We start from the raw sequence: 15,094 nt of genomic DNA on the forward strand, positions 1-15,094 counted from the left end.
ATTTTTCTCACTTTTTCTTTTATATAATAATGTCAGTAAGAGGTCTCAAATCTTCCTATTGTTTGTAGCTCTTCTAGCTGAAATAAAACAGTATCCACCCTTCTACACTCACCTTTCAGTCTTCTCTATTACACACCTAAGGCCTTTCTGCTCTTGACACAGTTGTGCATCTCACTACCCTTCTACAACCATGAGACAGCAAATTCAGTCATCGGAAGGGTTATCACATGATGTCTTGCAAGACCCATATAGAAACTCTGAAATCACTGCATGTTACCAGTGCAGGAAGCTCTCGCTGAGGAATGTAACACAGTCATTCTCAAGGTCATCAGTCTTAACTTGTGCAGGGCTCAACAAGGTGCTACCACGTGCACATTTAAGAGCACACGCACTGCATGGCTCTATCCAGACAGCATCGCGTATGTATTGCCAGCTGAGCTCAGGCTTGCACTACACCTCACCCTAGTGGGTCTCCTGTCTCCCACAGAAGGGAACTCTATAAATCTAACATGCAAACTCTCCTGCACTTGCTCAGCACGTGCATGGGCGTGCATTCACGCACATGGTGTTCTCTTGAAAACCGTGGGCTAAAAGGAAAGCTGTTAACAGTAATCCTTACTGTAGAGGAGCAGACGGACACAAGCTGCTTTTATCATCAACTCTGTTTAGTTCTTCCTTCACACACAATGTTATACTAAGAATCGGTGCTCCCCTGGATGCTCTTTCTTACCCATTTCACCTTCTTTTCCAGCCCTCAAATTCATTCATTCAGAAGAGCTCACTGAAGAACTAACACGGGCCAGGCCCAGGGGTGGGAGGGTGAAGACGTCTTTAAAGGCCAGTGGGGAGAGAAATACAAGCAGTGAGTCCATTGCAGTAGCAAACAGAACTGCCTTCAGCTTCGCAGTCCTCTGTGCCTCCAAGAGCCCCCTGTTACAGTGCAAATGCACGGGGGCAGCAGGTTCTGTCGCCCAGCCTAGTGTTCCTCAAACGTGTGGGGCGGTCCTACCGACTGAAAATATGATTACATTAACTACAGAAATAACCACAGAAATCACAGAACAGAAAACAGACTTTAAAGATTCTCACAGAGATTTGAAGACCTTCTGAGATTGTTTCCTCAGAATTCAGGTTGAGAAACTCAAGGCTAATCCATTTATTACCCCTTTAGCTTACGGTCAGTTAACTTCTTAATAGGGACTCACAAGCAAACAGGTGGGGTGAACAGGACTAACACTTCCGAAAGCAGAAGTAACCAGTGTAGAGCAGAGCAGAGTAACCGGTGACTCCCTGAGAGGAAGGGGAAGTGTCAGGGAAGGAAGGGGTCCTGACGGAAGAGAATGGAGAGGCCCAGACAAAGTCCTGTAAGTTGGTACAATTTACAGCAACATGTCTCAAATGCCTTCGACTCAGCTTCATTTCTAGAAATGTCTGAAATATTCACAAGTGTGCATAAAGATTTAGGGAAAAAACTTTTCATCACAGAGTTTATAATATTGAAAAATGAAAAGCAACTTAAATACTCAAGTTGTCACAGAGGACAGCTAAAATAAGCAACAGATGACCCATACAACAGAGGGATGGAAGTTGGTTTTAGGCTATGTTTTTTTCTCTGGACGAAGGAAAAGAAGAGAAGAAATATTTAAATTCCTTTAAGGTTTAGTTCTTGGTGAACAGATTCAAGAATAAGGACAGTTACACAACCATTTTCTCATAATGTTCCAAACTGTACCAGCTCTCCTCCAAAACAAAGAAATAGAAACAAAATCCTGGCATTTTCACAAGCTACAGGTGCATCCACCCACAAGGCCAATACAGATGAGATAATATGTATTAATTTTTTAAAGAGGAGGGAAAAACTTTTAAATTATGAACGTTAAAACCCTATTTATTCTTGGTGTCTCTAAAATTCTTCTGCCATTTGTTAAGCGAGTCAATGTTCATTTTTTTATTCACTCAAATATTTACTGACAGCCATCTCCTAAGACAAGGTACTAGTAGCTGAGGGAAATACTTAAAAAGAAATTTAAGTAGTTATATGATTCCAGTCCTCATAATCCAGAGGGATGTGATAGTCATATGAAAAAAGTCCCTAGGGGGCTTCCCTAGTGGCGCAGTGGTTGGGAGTCTGCCTGCCGATGCAGGGGACACGGGTTCGTGCCCCGGTCCGGGAGGATCCCACATGCCGCGGAGTGGCTGGGCCCATGAGCCATGGCTGCTGAGCCTGCGCGTCTGGAGCCTGTGCTCCGCAACGGGAGAGGCCACAACAGTGAGAGGCCCGCGTACAGCAAAAAAAAGTCCCTAGAAGAGCAGAGGCTCTACGGATTCCACGTTTACAGAAGAACACAATTCCATCAAAGCAAGAGTTAAAACCATTGCGAGGCTAGTGGAGACTTGGACTCCTCAACAGCAAATACGACTAGGAAGCAATGATTTATATCAATTGATTATACAATAAAAACCAGTCAAGGAGGAAGTAAAGTTAGAGGCTACTGTCTTCATTTTACCTATAAGGAATGGTATGCTTAACCAACATTATACATTTGCTTATTGTCCCACAGGTAGTAAGCGCTATAACCAAATCAGCCCAGGTCTCATGCTCCAAATCCAGGGCTGTAAGGCCTTAGGTCTTGAGATTTTAAAATACTGTAGTGTTTTCAATACTAAGCAATAGATGGTACCTCTGTAAGTACTTGATAAATTCATGGTTTTCTTTGACCATGGAGGTATCATATTTATTTAAGTCACCTAACAATGAACTGCAATACTCAAGCAAAAATAAGATCCAATGCAGATGGAACACCTATCTCAAGTTTTAATTTCCTTTCATCGATTTTGTACCCAAACTCAGATGTTAATAATAACTGTGACAATGGTTCTCTCAAGTGCTGGCAATGCGTATAAAGCTACTCAGGTGAACAGAAAAGTCATTCTTAATTTAGGTGTTAAAAAATCTCAGATATGAAATGGAGAAAGATTTCAAAAGTGGCAAAGAGATCACCTATCCATTTCAAAGACATGTTTATCTTTTTGTATTTCAAAGGAAAGGCCTTTTGAAAGAGCTGGCATAGAAATATGCATGTGAATAGAAGCACATTGAAAAGTCTTAGCTTTCAGGTATAATGGCTCTCCCTTAGAAAATACTGTGCAGGATTCCTGAATATCTAAGGCACATTTCATATGCTGCCAAGTACACCAAGGGCCCTGCAGTATCATGTATGTGCAGCTTTATTTGATGACTCATTAACATTTTTCTGCATTATGCCCCTAAACCCTACGACTACTTAAAAGTTTCACTCCTCAACTGCAGAAATGCATTCATTCGTGTGGTACTAAAAAATACCAGAATTTTTTTTTTTAAATACAAATAAGACAAAGTGCAGGGGCGGGGGAGGTGGAATGGGGAAGAAAAGATAATTATGGAATACCCAGTAAAGGCAATTTGATAGTCTTCTTTTAGAAATACTCATGAAAATCTGTGCCTGAAAACTGCTGGTATTTGGTAGCCAATCTTTTCCCCATGACTCTCCTGAGAAATGTTCTTAGAAAGATCCCACAAAGGGGTGATGATAAAATGCATTTCATCAAATGACTTCTTGGTCCGGCATGGAGTCTCTCTCTCATCTTCAGTGTGGATCGCAACTCCTTTTCTTCCAAAGCCTATCTGATTTACTCCGTCTTAATCACACTGTGCCTTCTGCCTAGTGTAAGTCCTTCCAAACTAGACCCGTAAGCAAGAGTGCAGCCATCCACGAGGGACAAAGCATACAGTATTCTGCTGGTTTCCATAAAGGCAGACCCTGGAGATTTAGAGAGCTGAGGTACACAAAAGCATTATAAAGAACAGCATATTCACCCCACAGGAAAGAAGTTCTTGTGAAACCCCTGTGATCTGAACATACCTCGAGGGAAAGAGACTGGATCTCTACTTCTAAAAAAGGTCTTTGCTGAAAAGACAAATGTGAAACATAAGTGTAATCTGGGGTAAGAAATGTGAATTAGGCCCTGAAATGAATCCTTTTCCCAGCACACATTCATAGAAATTACAGAGCAAAGAAAGCCAGCCATAACCAGGCTGAGTTTGAATTGCAGCTTATTGCTCAGTGTGACCCAAATGGAACCAGGCTAAATAAATCCATCAGCGGCCAGATGTAAATGGCCGTGTGCTAGGCTTATTTCCAACAGGCATTCTCTCTGCCTGGTGAAAGCCCTCTCTCCAACTGGAGGACAAGTTATTAAGAAACTGTTTGTCATCTTAGATCGGATGGATCATTTGCTTCCCTCAATTCGTTTTCTCATCATTTACTCATTACACGCCTCCTCCTGATGGAAGGAGACATTTATTAGCTTCTGCATTTATTGCATTGGCAAACAGAAACATTCTGCTGCATTTCCTGGGGGGTTCACTCATTTATCTATTGGATAAGAGACTGAGGTTTTCTACAGGGCAGAAAAATTAAAATATCAGTCAGGTTGACAGCTGGGAAAATGAGGGGCTCTCTGCTTTCTTGAGCTTTTGGTTTAGTGAGAAGCCACAATGTTATTTCACCAAACTACCACTTCACATGTAACTAAATAAACTCATATTCCCAACGAATCCTACACATGGTAAAATACACCATTGAAAGTACCTGAGATGCAAGGCTAATTGTTATTTTAAATAGAAAATGTAACAAAATGCTTTCCAAGATCCATTTCTATAAGGAGTTAAGGAGCTAGGGGGAGAACACTGTCTTACTAAACCAATGAAAACACAGCTAGAATCACAGAATTTAAAGTTGTAAGGGACCTTACAGGTCATGGAATCCTTTTGCAAGAATCTTCTTTGCAACATCCCTGACAAGCAATCACTCTCATTCTGCCTAAAGCACTGATGGTGACAGGGAGACTGGCATACCCCACAAGGCAGCTTATTTAGAACTGAAGGCTTCTGCTTGACAGTGGTCACTTTCCAAGGGTGACCTGACTGCTTGTGACCTTGGGCAAGCCACTCAACTTCTCTGGGTCTCAGGGTCCTTGTTTTAAAAATTAGGATACTCTGCTGTTTAAAGAATTAGAGTTGGAGGAGGGGAAGGTCATCTAGAGGCTAGACTACCTCAACTCAGCCAAAAGACGGTTTGGTCCAGCGGTCCTGGGATACCTCACTGTCTTCTGAGGTGGCCACTCCATGACAGAGCTGCCACCCTGTCTACAATTCTCTATGCTGAGACGCAGGTTATTCCCATCTGGATACTGGAGCTCGTTTAGACTACAGCTGTCTTCAGTTTCTTTTCAGTTCTTCCTTCAATTCTTTTCTCCTCCTTCCTCTTTGGCTTCACTCCCCTTGAACCAACATTTGTTATACACCTTTCATTCGTGACAAAGCAGAAGCAATACTGCAAAGGAGCATTCTGTTGAGGCTGCCAGCCACTAACACAACTCCTCAAGCAGCTGGCCTATGCCAGCCCTGCCCTCATCTTCTGATTCTCTCATACCAACTTTCTGGGATTTAGCTCTCAGTTCAACAAAGCACGAACAGCCTAGTATTGTGCAAGCGCTAATTATACAAAGAAAAATCGACATTTAGTCTTTTGCACACTTAGAGTTTGTATATCAGAGAACTCCAGCTTTCCTGATATAATATTACTCGAGTCCCACTGAATCATCCTGGGGATAAGAAAGAGTACAAACACTAGCAAGAATATCACTTTTACAATCAGGAACGTCTCTTAGCTAAGTGTTCATAAAGCCATTTTTTTTTCTAAATAGCTCTTAAATCTGATCTGAGAGCACCCTGGGCAGCCATACTGTTCTGTATACATGGACATTTAGTTCAACAACGATCAGAGTTCAGCCGCTGCCCTGGAGCCTCAGTTTACCACCTAGAAGAGATCCTCATTCGTTACCATGAGTGTCTTAGTCACAGTTGGCGAACTCAATGGAAGTGATGCAGCGATGTACTTGATAACTTCACTAAAAGCCCCTTAAATGTTCAACCAAAGCTTAGAAACCAGTGAAACATAGCAATATAACTTTCCAATGATTAATTCATGTGCTCCCTCCCAGTATAGTTAATGTCAACCTAAAGCCAGAGGACAAGTCATTAAAAAATAAAAATTGTACCTCAGTTATAATGACCTAGCTGCTACAGTTTCCTTCATTTGTCTTATCTTCTATGTAACCAGCTTAGATAAAAAGCAATATAGAGGTGATTCACAGGTTAACAATTCCTACAGATTCTATTACACAACATGGGATGATAAATAAGATTTTTCAATTTGGTTTCATCACTTACTTTATCCAAGTGAAAGTCTTTCTGAAGACACCCTTATCTCAAAAAGATAAATTCTTTTGAACGCTTCACTGTATGTAAGAAACTAGAGGAGAGGGAAATAATCCTTGCATTTACGTATCTGTTATAGTCTACTGGCTCCTTAAGAAAAGGGAACCATGTCCATGAATCTTGGCACCTAGAACTCAACATGTGTTGACTAAAGTGGGGAGGTGGGGAACAGCAGCAATGTGTCGCAAGTTGAAACAAAGACAAAGCTTATTTTCTCTTGATTCTGGTACTATCTGACCGTACTGAAAAAGATACCAATTTCAAAAGATGAGTGGCAATGTGATAAACCTCAATTTCAAACTACAGTAATGACTCGATAACTGAAAGATTTTAAAAATAACGTAAAAAGTTCTGAAAACTCTCATATTATCCTGCAGCTCATCCTGTTCAGAACACTGTTTTCAAATACAATGTCAGCAATATCTCTATTAATTACAAGGATGTATTCAACCATATACCTCTGTTATTAAAACTGCATTTTCTATAATCAGAAATGTTAAGACAGACAGCTAAAATGAGCTGTAATTTATCAGATAAAGAGGGTTATGGTACAAAGATACTCTTAAAATTATGCCAAATGTATTGGAAAGCAAATCATGTAACTGAGTGTCCTGAGAAACATTTACAGGGAGGGTAAAAAAGAGAGTGATAACCCGTGCTAAGAATGAGAAATGAACATGTGTCCCAAAGCTCCAGAATAGTCACTTTAACATTTACAGTCATGCCCAACCGCTGCAGCTTCAGCTTACTGTCCACAGTAGAGAAAACTTCGGGGACTCCAACCTTTTTCTGTTTTAATGATGGGGAGGAAGTGAGAGGGCAGTGGGGTGCCAGGAACATAAAAGTGGGGAGGGAAAGGTGAGAGAAGGAGAAAAAGAAAAAACAACCCCAAAGTGGAGACTCGGTACAAAGACAACAGGTGCAAAGAGTAGCTATTAGGCCTTTTATGTTTGGCTCAGTGAAAACAGAGAAGGGAACATGGAGGTGGTGAAAACAGATCTGTCCACCCTGTGCACAGGCTAAATGTGGTTAGAGGAGGACTTTTTGCCCAACTAATATTATAAACAGGTGTCGAGTCAAGCAGCCTATTTAGCCTCTTTGCGTCTAATGCAATCCCATCCCAAGTCCAACCTCCCAGGAGTCCATGCAGGACAAAGGGTGAGATTGCGGGCTTAGCTTCCAGGGATCAAATCCTGGCTCTCCCCCTTACTCTCTCTGTGACCTGGGATAAAGTACACACCATTACTCTGCCTCACTCTCGTCTATAAAATGAGGATAACCGTCCTGAACAGCTAGAAAGGTTAAATGAAGTAAGGCATGTAAAGTGCATGGCAGAGGACTGGCAAATGGTAGGCTCACGATAAATGTGGCCATTCTACCTTTCAAAGAGCTAAGTAGGATTATTCATGCTGACTTGGAATGCAACCTCGGGGGAGGTCTAAGGAGAAAAGTACAAGGTCACAGGGAGACTCAGGCACATTTTCACTTGACACGGAATTTTGTAAAAGTACTTCAATATTCATCTACCCAATCCACAGCGCCTATTTACTATTCCTCTAGAACAAGGATTAGAATCACTCTTGAAATCAGAGTGCCATTTGAACTCAACATAGAACTGATCTGCTAACAAAATACAGACCAAAATAAGCACTGTCTGCCAGACTTGGCAAGACAGATACTGTAGTACTTGAAAAGCAAACCTGGCACTTTCTGAAAAGATAGTGCAGGATACACTAGAGCAATAAACGGCATGGAATCAAGGCAAGAGATTTGGGCAACTGGTGCTCAACAGTACCTGCCAGAGGGCTCTTCCCCATACATGGCGCAGCCTGGCGCTCGGTGCCTGCTCAAGTGGCACTTGATCAGAGCCCTTCCTACGTAAAACAGCATCTCCACCCCCCCACACGCTATCATTTTCTCTCCCCTTATTATGAGTTATTTTTCTTCATATAACTCACCACTACTTGACATGAAATATATTCGTTATTCAGTGTTATATTAACAGAGTGCTAACTTTATGAAAACAGGATTTTTTTTCCTGTTTTCCGCTGTTAAATCTGCAGAGTCTAAAATGGAGCCTTCCACATAGTTCACTCTAAATAAATATCAAATGAATGACTGAGACTGGTAAACAGCTCGTGGTGACAAAGAAGAGAAAACGTTCAAGCAAAAATTCTCAATTGTTATTAAGAAGGGTACTAAATTGCTTGTTTTAAAAAAATAATGAGAACTATACAGCATAAAGAATATCCACCAACACATTCCTTTTGTATGTGGATAAACTTTTAAGAGCTGTAATTTTCTCAAAAGAAAAATGTTTTTTTCTGTATAATGGGATGATCCAGAAGGTATATTATATAAAATAGGCTATGGGAAATTTTTTTAACTGCCCTATGGGTGTTCAAGGTGGTGAGTTAGCAGGTATTTTACCATATTTTGTACCACAGAGAAAAAGAGAAAGAAAAAACAATTAACAATGGATACTTATACCTTTATCTTTAAACTGTCGCATATTCAAATAAAAAGACATTCATCCACAACTGAGAAACTAGGTTTAATCCTTATAATGCCCATAATTTATAACAACTGGATACTTTAGTCATTAAAATATACTATGATTCAAGGGACTAAAAATATAAGAACTACATATATAAAAGATAATTTAAGGGGACTAACCAATATTAGTTGGTTGTTTTTTTTTGTTTGTTTGTTTGTTTTTTGTGGTACGTGGGCCTCTCACTGTTGTGGCCTCTCCCGTTGCGGAGCACAGGCTCCGGACGCGCAGGCTCAGCAGCCATGGCTCACAGGCCCAGCCGCTCCGCGGCATGTGGGAGCTTCCCGGACCAGGGCACAAACCGGTGTCCCCTGCATTGGCAGGCGGACTCTCAACCACTGTGCCACCAGGGAAGCCCTAGTTGGGTTTTTGGGTTGTTTTTTGAGACAGAAACAGTAAACAGAACAGGAAGTTGTGGGAAATATATGAAAATGAATTTACATGAGAAACATATTAGAGTTTCATACATATAAATCTTTTTGAAAGGTTACTGGCTTGGTAATTTTGTGTTTTAGACTTAAGTCTTTAAGTTTTATGAAAATTCTCAGATTGCCTTTTGAGGAGTCTAGTCAAAAAAGGTACACTTTTAAAGAAGATAACACAGTCTACTGTGATTGTCTTCTGAGCTGGTCGACAATATGGTGAGACTCTTCGTTTTACAATTAAAAGGACTTCAGTGATTTTGCTCTTTGGTGAGTACTTTTAATAGATCCTTGCATAAACCGCACAAAATGATGAGACAGGCCAGAATTAAGCCTGACCTAGTACATTTTTCTGTAGAAATGAAACCTACAATATTGATATCAACACCCCCTATCACCTTCCTGCAGCCATGACCCCACCAGTGATGGTTTCTGCCACTCATGAATACAATCCAAAGTTAAACTCGTTTTTCAAGAAAAGACCCTTCTAATCAGGAATGTTATTCCCCGTGAAATCCACCATTAGACGAGGGTGTCTGTCAAGGAAACGCCCCTCTGTGATTCCTCGCTGCATGTCTCCTTGCTCTTGCCCCATCACGACCCTGTGACCTGTCCTCACTCATGTTTTCATGCTCTCTCCTCCTTGTCATCCATTCCATTTTATGGGTAATAGGCAGAGGGTTTAAAAAAAAAAACCCAAAAACCCCCCACTAGTTCTGTACTTCTTATTAAATAAAAAACTCTGCAAGACTGACCCTAAAATCACAATGCAGAAATAAATCCTTGTTCTACATTAATATCCTAAGTCAGAGACTTCCAATAGAAGATTAAAATGAAAAGCCAACACTAAAAAACAACAACAAGAACCAACCTAGACATGAGCTGTATAGAATTTCCTCCAGATTCTACAGCCTCCTCTGGACCTATGCTCCCCATACCCCAGCAACTTCCTTAAAGCTGCTACCCCCAAACTTCACCACCAGTCTCTGGAATCTGATTTCTTTGCCTTTGTGTGCCCAGTCTTGAGGAGCTGGACTCCAACATTATAATATCACAGGGTTTAATAAATAAGCCATTTTTAACCTGGAAAAGTGAAAGTTCAACCAGCTTTGGGTTTCTGTTGCTGCTTTAATTTCCCTCCCATCAGCTGGGCTTATATTCATTCAACTCAATGGACAAAGATTCACCCCAGCCTCTCTCAAGAGATGGAGGATGACAGAAAAACGTAAGTGCACAAGTGCGCGAAAGTATCCAGATGACTATCTACTATCTCTGATACATATAGGTTGCCAAATTTGAATGGAAATACATACAAGAGAAATCCCTTTTTACCAGATAAAATGAAGTACATTAAAGAGGTCTGAAAATCAAAAAGATAATGTAGACCCAAATTGTAGCTTTTTAAAAAATTATGTCTATTTTACAAAACCGACCTACAATTGAGCCAGTGATTCTGTTTCTTCCGGCAAAATTCAATATAACATTTCAACATGACAAAATAATAGATATTTTTTCTAGGGTTTTTTTTCCCCCAACAAGTTACCTCAAACAGTGTATAATTATCAATCTCCTAGACGCTGGAGACTAATGATGATGATACCTGATGTTATCCTAATTTAATATCCATGTAAATTCACATATAATATTTTATTTCCTCTCCACACCCTCAGGAAACATGTTTTGAAAGCCAATTTACAGATGAGGGCTCTGAGGGTCAAACAGGTTACTTGGTATTTCCAAGGACAAAGAACTGGTACGTAGGAGGTCTAACATTTGAATCCATATCCACTTGTCTTTAATGCCATTATATTTACCTTGAGGTCCTTTGGTGGAGGGGTCCCAAGGCTTTGATGCATTCCAGAATCATCTAAGCTCATCTCCCTAACATTCTGAGGTCTGGGGTTATTCTTAAATATAGCAGGTAATGACCAGAAGACAAGCATTTGTGGGTATATGAAAATGAGCAACTGGAACAAACTAGCAACTTAGCTGTCCTTTCCTCTGATAGAACAATCAGGTGAGTTCTACTGAAAATTTCTTTCATTCGGTATAGCAATTAATGTTAAGACTACTGCATGCCTGCTTTGTACCATGATATCAACACAGCTAGTGAAATTTTATTGCTTGTTTGATTAAGTTTCATAAAGCCTAAGGAATGGTTCCCAAGTATTCATTATATTTCAGTCACCTCTGCAATAGCTGGGATGGCCACCCCAACACAAATCACTTCTAGGAACCTAAATAAACAAATACTCATTCACTAACTTAGAACCTATTTGATGAGATAATTACAAGGACTAGGTAGACAATGCCACCACTCCCTTCCCCAACTACATAAAACCAATTTTTAAACCTCCAGGTTTCTGTTTCCTCATCTGAAAAAGTACACTTTTGTGCTAGATGATTATTAAAGTTCCAAGAAGCACTTTCTGCTCGTGGACGCCGCCGAGTAAGCATCGTTGACGTCTCCCCCACCCACCCTCCACTGTCGTCATGTCTAAGTCAGAGTCACCCAAAGAGCCCGAACAGCTGCGGAAGCTCTTCATCAGAGGTTTGAGCTCCGAAACAACCGATGAGAGCCTGAGAGCCATTGTGAGCAGCCGGGAGCGTGCACAGACTGTGTGGTGATGAGGGATCCAAACACCAAACGCTCCAGAGGCTTCGGGTTTGTCACATATGCCACTGTGGAGGAGGTGGACGCGGCCATGAAGGCAAGGCCACACAAGGTGGATGGAAGAGTTGGGGAACCAAAGAGGGCTGTCTCAAGAGAAGATTCTCAAAGGCCTGGTGCCCACTCAACTGTGAAAAAGATTTTTGTTGGTGGCATTAAAGAAGACACTGAAGAACATCATCTAAGAGATTACTTTGAACAGTAGGGGAAAATTGAAGTGATTGAAATCGTGACTGACCCAGGCAGTGGCAAAAAGAGAGGCTTTGCTTTCGTAACCTTTGATGACCATGACTCTGTAGACAAGGTTGTCATTCAGAAATACCACACTGTGAATGGCTACAACTGTGACGTAAAGAAAGCCCTACCTCAGCAAGAGATGGCTAGTGCCTCATCCAGCCAAAGAGGTCGAAGTGGTTCTGGGAACTTTGGTGGTGGTCGTGGAGGTAGTTTTGGTGGGAATGACAACTTTGGTCGTGGAGGAAACTTCAGTGGTCGAGGTGGCTTTGGTGGCAGCCGCGGTGGTGGTGGCTATGGTGGCAGTGGGGATGGCTATAATGGATTTGGTAATGATGGAAGCAATTTTGGAGGTGGTGGAAGCTACAATGATTTTGGCAGTTACAACAATCAATCTTCAAATTTTGGACCCATGAAACGAGGAAACTTTGGAGGCAGAAGTTCTGGCCCCCATGGTGGTGGCGGTCAATACTCTGCCAAACCCCGAAACCAAGGTGGCTGTGGTGGTTCCAGCAGCAGCAGTAGCTGTGGCAGTGGCAGAAGGTTTTTGATTACTGCCAGGAAACAAAGCTTCGCAGGAGAGGAGAGCCAGAGAAGTGACAGGGAAGCTACAGGTTACAACAGATTTGTGAGCTCAGCCAAGCACAGCGCTGGCAGGGCCTGGCTGCTACACAGAAGACATGTTTTAGACAATACTCATGTGTATGGGCAAAAAAAACTGGAGGACTGTATTTGTGACTAATTGTATAACAGGTTATTTTAGTTTCTGTTCTGTGGAAAGTGTAAAGCATTCCAACAAAGGGTTTTAATGTAGACTTTTTTGCACCCATGCTGTTGATTGCTAAATGTAATAGTCTGATCATGACGCTGAATAAATGTGTCTTTAAAAAAAAAAAGTTCCAAGAAGCAGTAAACTTCTATGTGTCTATAAAATATTCCATTTCACTAACATAGCATCCAGGTATTAATACTGGTTTTAATCGTCAGTCAACACAGGCTTTAAAACATCAGCAATCTTGTCCTCCTGCCTGGCAAGGCTTAAAACCCAGGATTTCATCAGAATCACTGTTTCCATCTGGCAACATGTAGAGTAACATTCATTCAGAAACTATCTTTTGCATAATTACTCTTAAATAGCTAGGGTATAACTGACAGTTCTGTAAATGTAGTTACTTTATGTAACTTGTGCCTCTATTTAGCACAATATACTTATCCTTTTGTCTTTCTGGCATTATTCTTTTGGGAACTGAGTTCACGGTCAAATCCAAATGATATAATATAATTTTTTAATGTACCCACCAGAGAAATGGCAGTCTCTGCCTTTAATTACATGCTATTGAATTTTAACAAACAGGTCTAGGAATGTCTGCCAAATTTCTACAATCTAGAGCAACTACATCATGAGAGAAAAGACGGTTTACAATTTATTATGTATTATTTTTCTGGAACTACAGAAATATTCACTGTAGTTCTAGTTAAATTTTCATTTTAACAATAGCTAGATAAACAGAAACACAGACCTTCTCAGCACATGGACTGCCTACCCAAGGATCTTAACTCTCAGCCTTGAACTACTCTTCTCTCACTTCTATTTTCACTCTCCACCTCACATCACTTACAGTCTGTCTAGGCAAGGTAGAGACTACATTATGATTAAATTCTAGAAATGCTAATATTAAGAAGAAATGACAGGCAAGGAGGAGGGATGAGATAGCAGAGGTAAACCGTGCCTGCGTTAGTCACTCCATGGATCACAGGACCTACTGTGCACAATACCGGGGCACGGAGTACGTGCTCAATATCCCCTAAACAGGGGATGTCTAACACGGGGCAGAGCAATGTACAGAGAGACAGCAAGCTTGGGGATTTCCTAGTGAATAACACTGAAGCAGTAGAGGGAAAACCATCATGGAGGTTAAATGCAGGAATGGCTTAAGGGTAGCTGACTGAGTGTTAAACTTCTGAGATTTAATTACTTGGGTTAATTCAGAGGCAGAGCCTAGGGAAGCCCCTGAATTGAAGTTCAAATAGCTGTAAGATAGGAGCAACACCTCTGGCCTTAAACTAGAGAAAGGAAATTGACAGTAAACTCATATTTGTGTGACAATAACCTAAATTTGCAGGAAGTTTATGCTCCAAGATTCCATATGTACGCAATCTGAACAGCAGGCTAAGTAGGCTGGACTGCTGTGGACACAGGAGTTCAAGGGCTACGTTGGAGATCTATTAGAAAGAAATGATTTTGCAAAGTAGGCCATGGCAAAGGAAGACGGTGAGGGCAGAGGTGCCCAAGTGGCAATGGGAGCTACAAGAAGATCATTCTTGGACCCTCCACCCGCTTCTCTCGCTGTCATCCCCCTAAGCCTCTTCACCATCACCATGGCTGATCTAGCCTGGCTTTAATTTTGATTTCTGGTTATTTCTCCCCCTGGTATTTCCAGGACCATCATCTTTTCCCTCCATCCTCTCAGAGGCTAAGGCCCAATCTACAGATCCTTTACTGTTTCCTTACTGTCAGCATCTCTCCTATCCGTTTAGTCTAGGTACTAAAGCCATACTAGTTGTATCCATCATCTGATCATGAAACAGGTTTAATATCACTTCACTGCAGAATATGATCCACTGTTAAGTAAGACTGCTGGTGCTTAGTTTATGTAAGAAGCCAAGTACAAATGCTGCTAAGGGAAACATGGCTGAGAATCTGTTACTTGACTCTACTGGCTCTAAACAAAAAGTGTCATGCCCACTTCCACCAAAATTCTTCCTAAAATCTGGGCAAGGGGAGTGGAATTGCATAATAACTGTAATGTCAGAAAGCCTCAAGGGAGTATTGTAGTCTACCACTGGTCACACAGAAGGAGAGGCTGTCAGTGAGGAGACAGAGGCCTGGC

General features: G+C 41.3%; 1 protein-coding gene and 1 pseudogene across 3 annotated transcripts in view; one reads left to right on the forward strand and one right to left on the reverse strand.

The window, feature by feature from the left end:
- The window catches only part of CHCHD3 (coiled-coil-helix-coiled-coil-helix domain containing 3), a 306,201-nt gene that overhangs the window by 96,731 nt on the left and 194,376 nt on the right, over positions 1-15,094 (reverse strand). The gene's annotated exons all lie outside the window — the stretch shown is intronic.
- On the forward strand, positions 11,792-13,019 carry LOC109547729 (heterogeneous nuclear ribonucleoprotein A1-like; annotated as a pseudogene).

This window comes from Tursiops truncatus, chromosome 9 (genome assembly GCF_011762595.2).
Source record: "Tursiops truncatus isolate mTurTru1 chromosome 9, mTurTru1.mat.Y, whole genome shotgun sequence".
NCBI lineage: Eukaryota > Metazoa > Chordata > Mammalia > Artiodactyla > Delphinidae > Tursiops > Tursiops truncatus.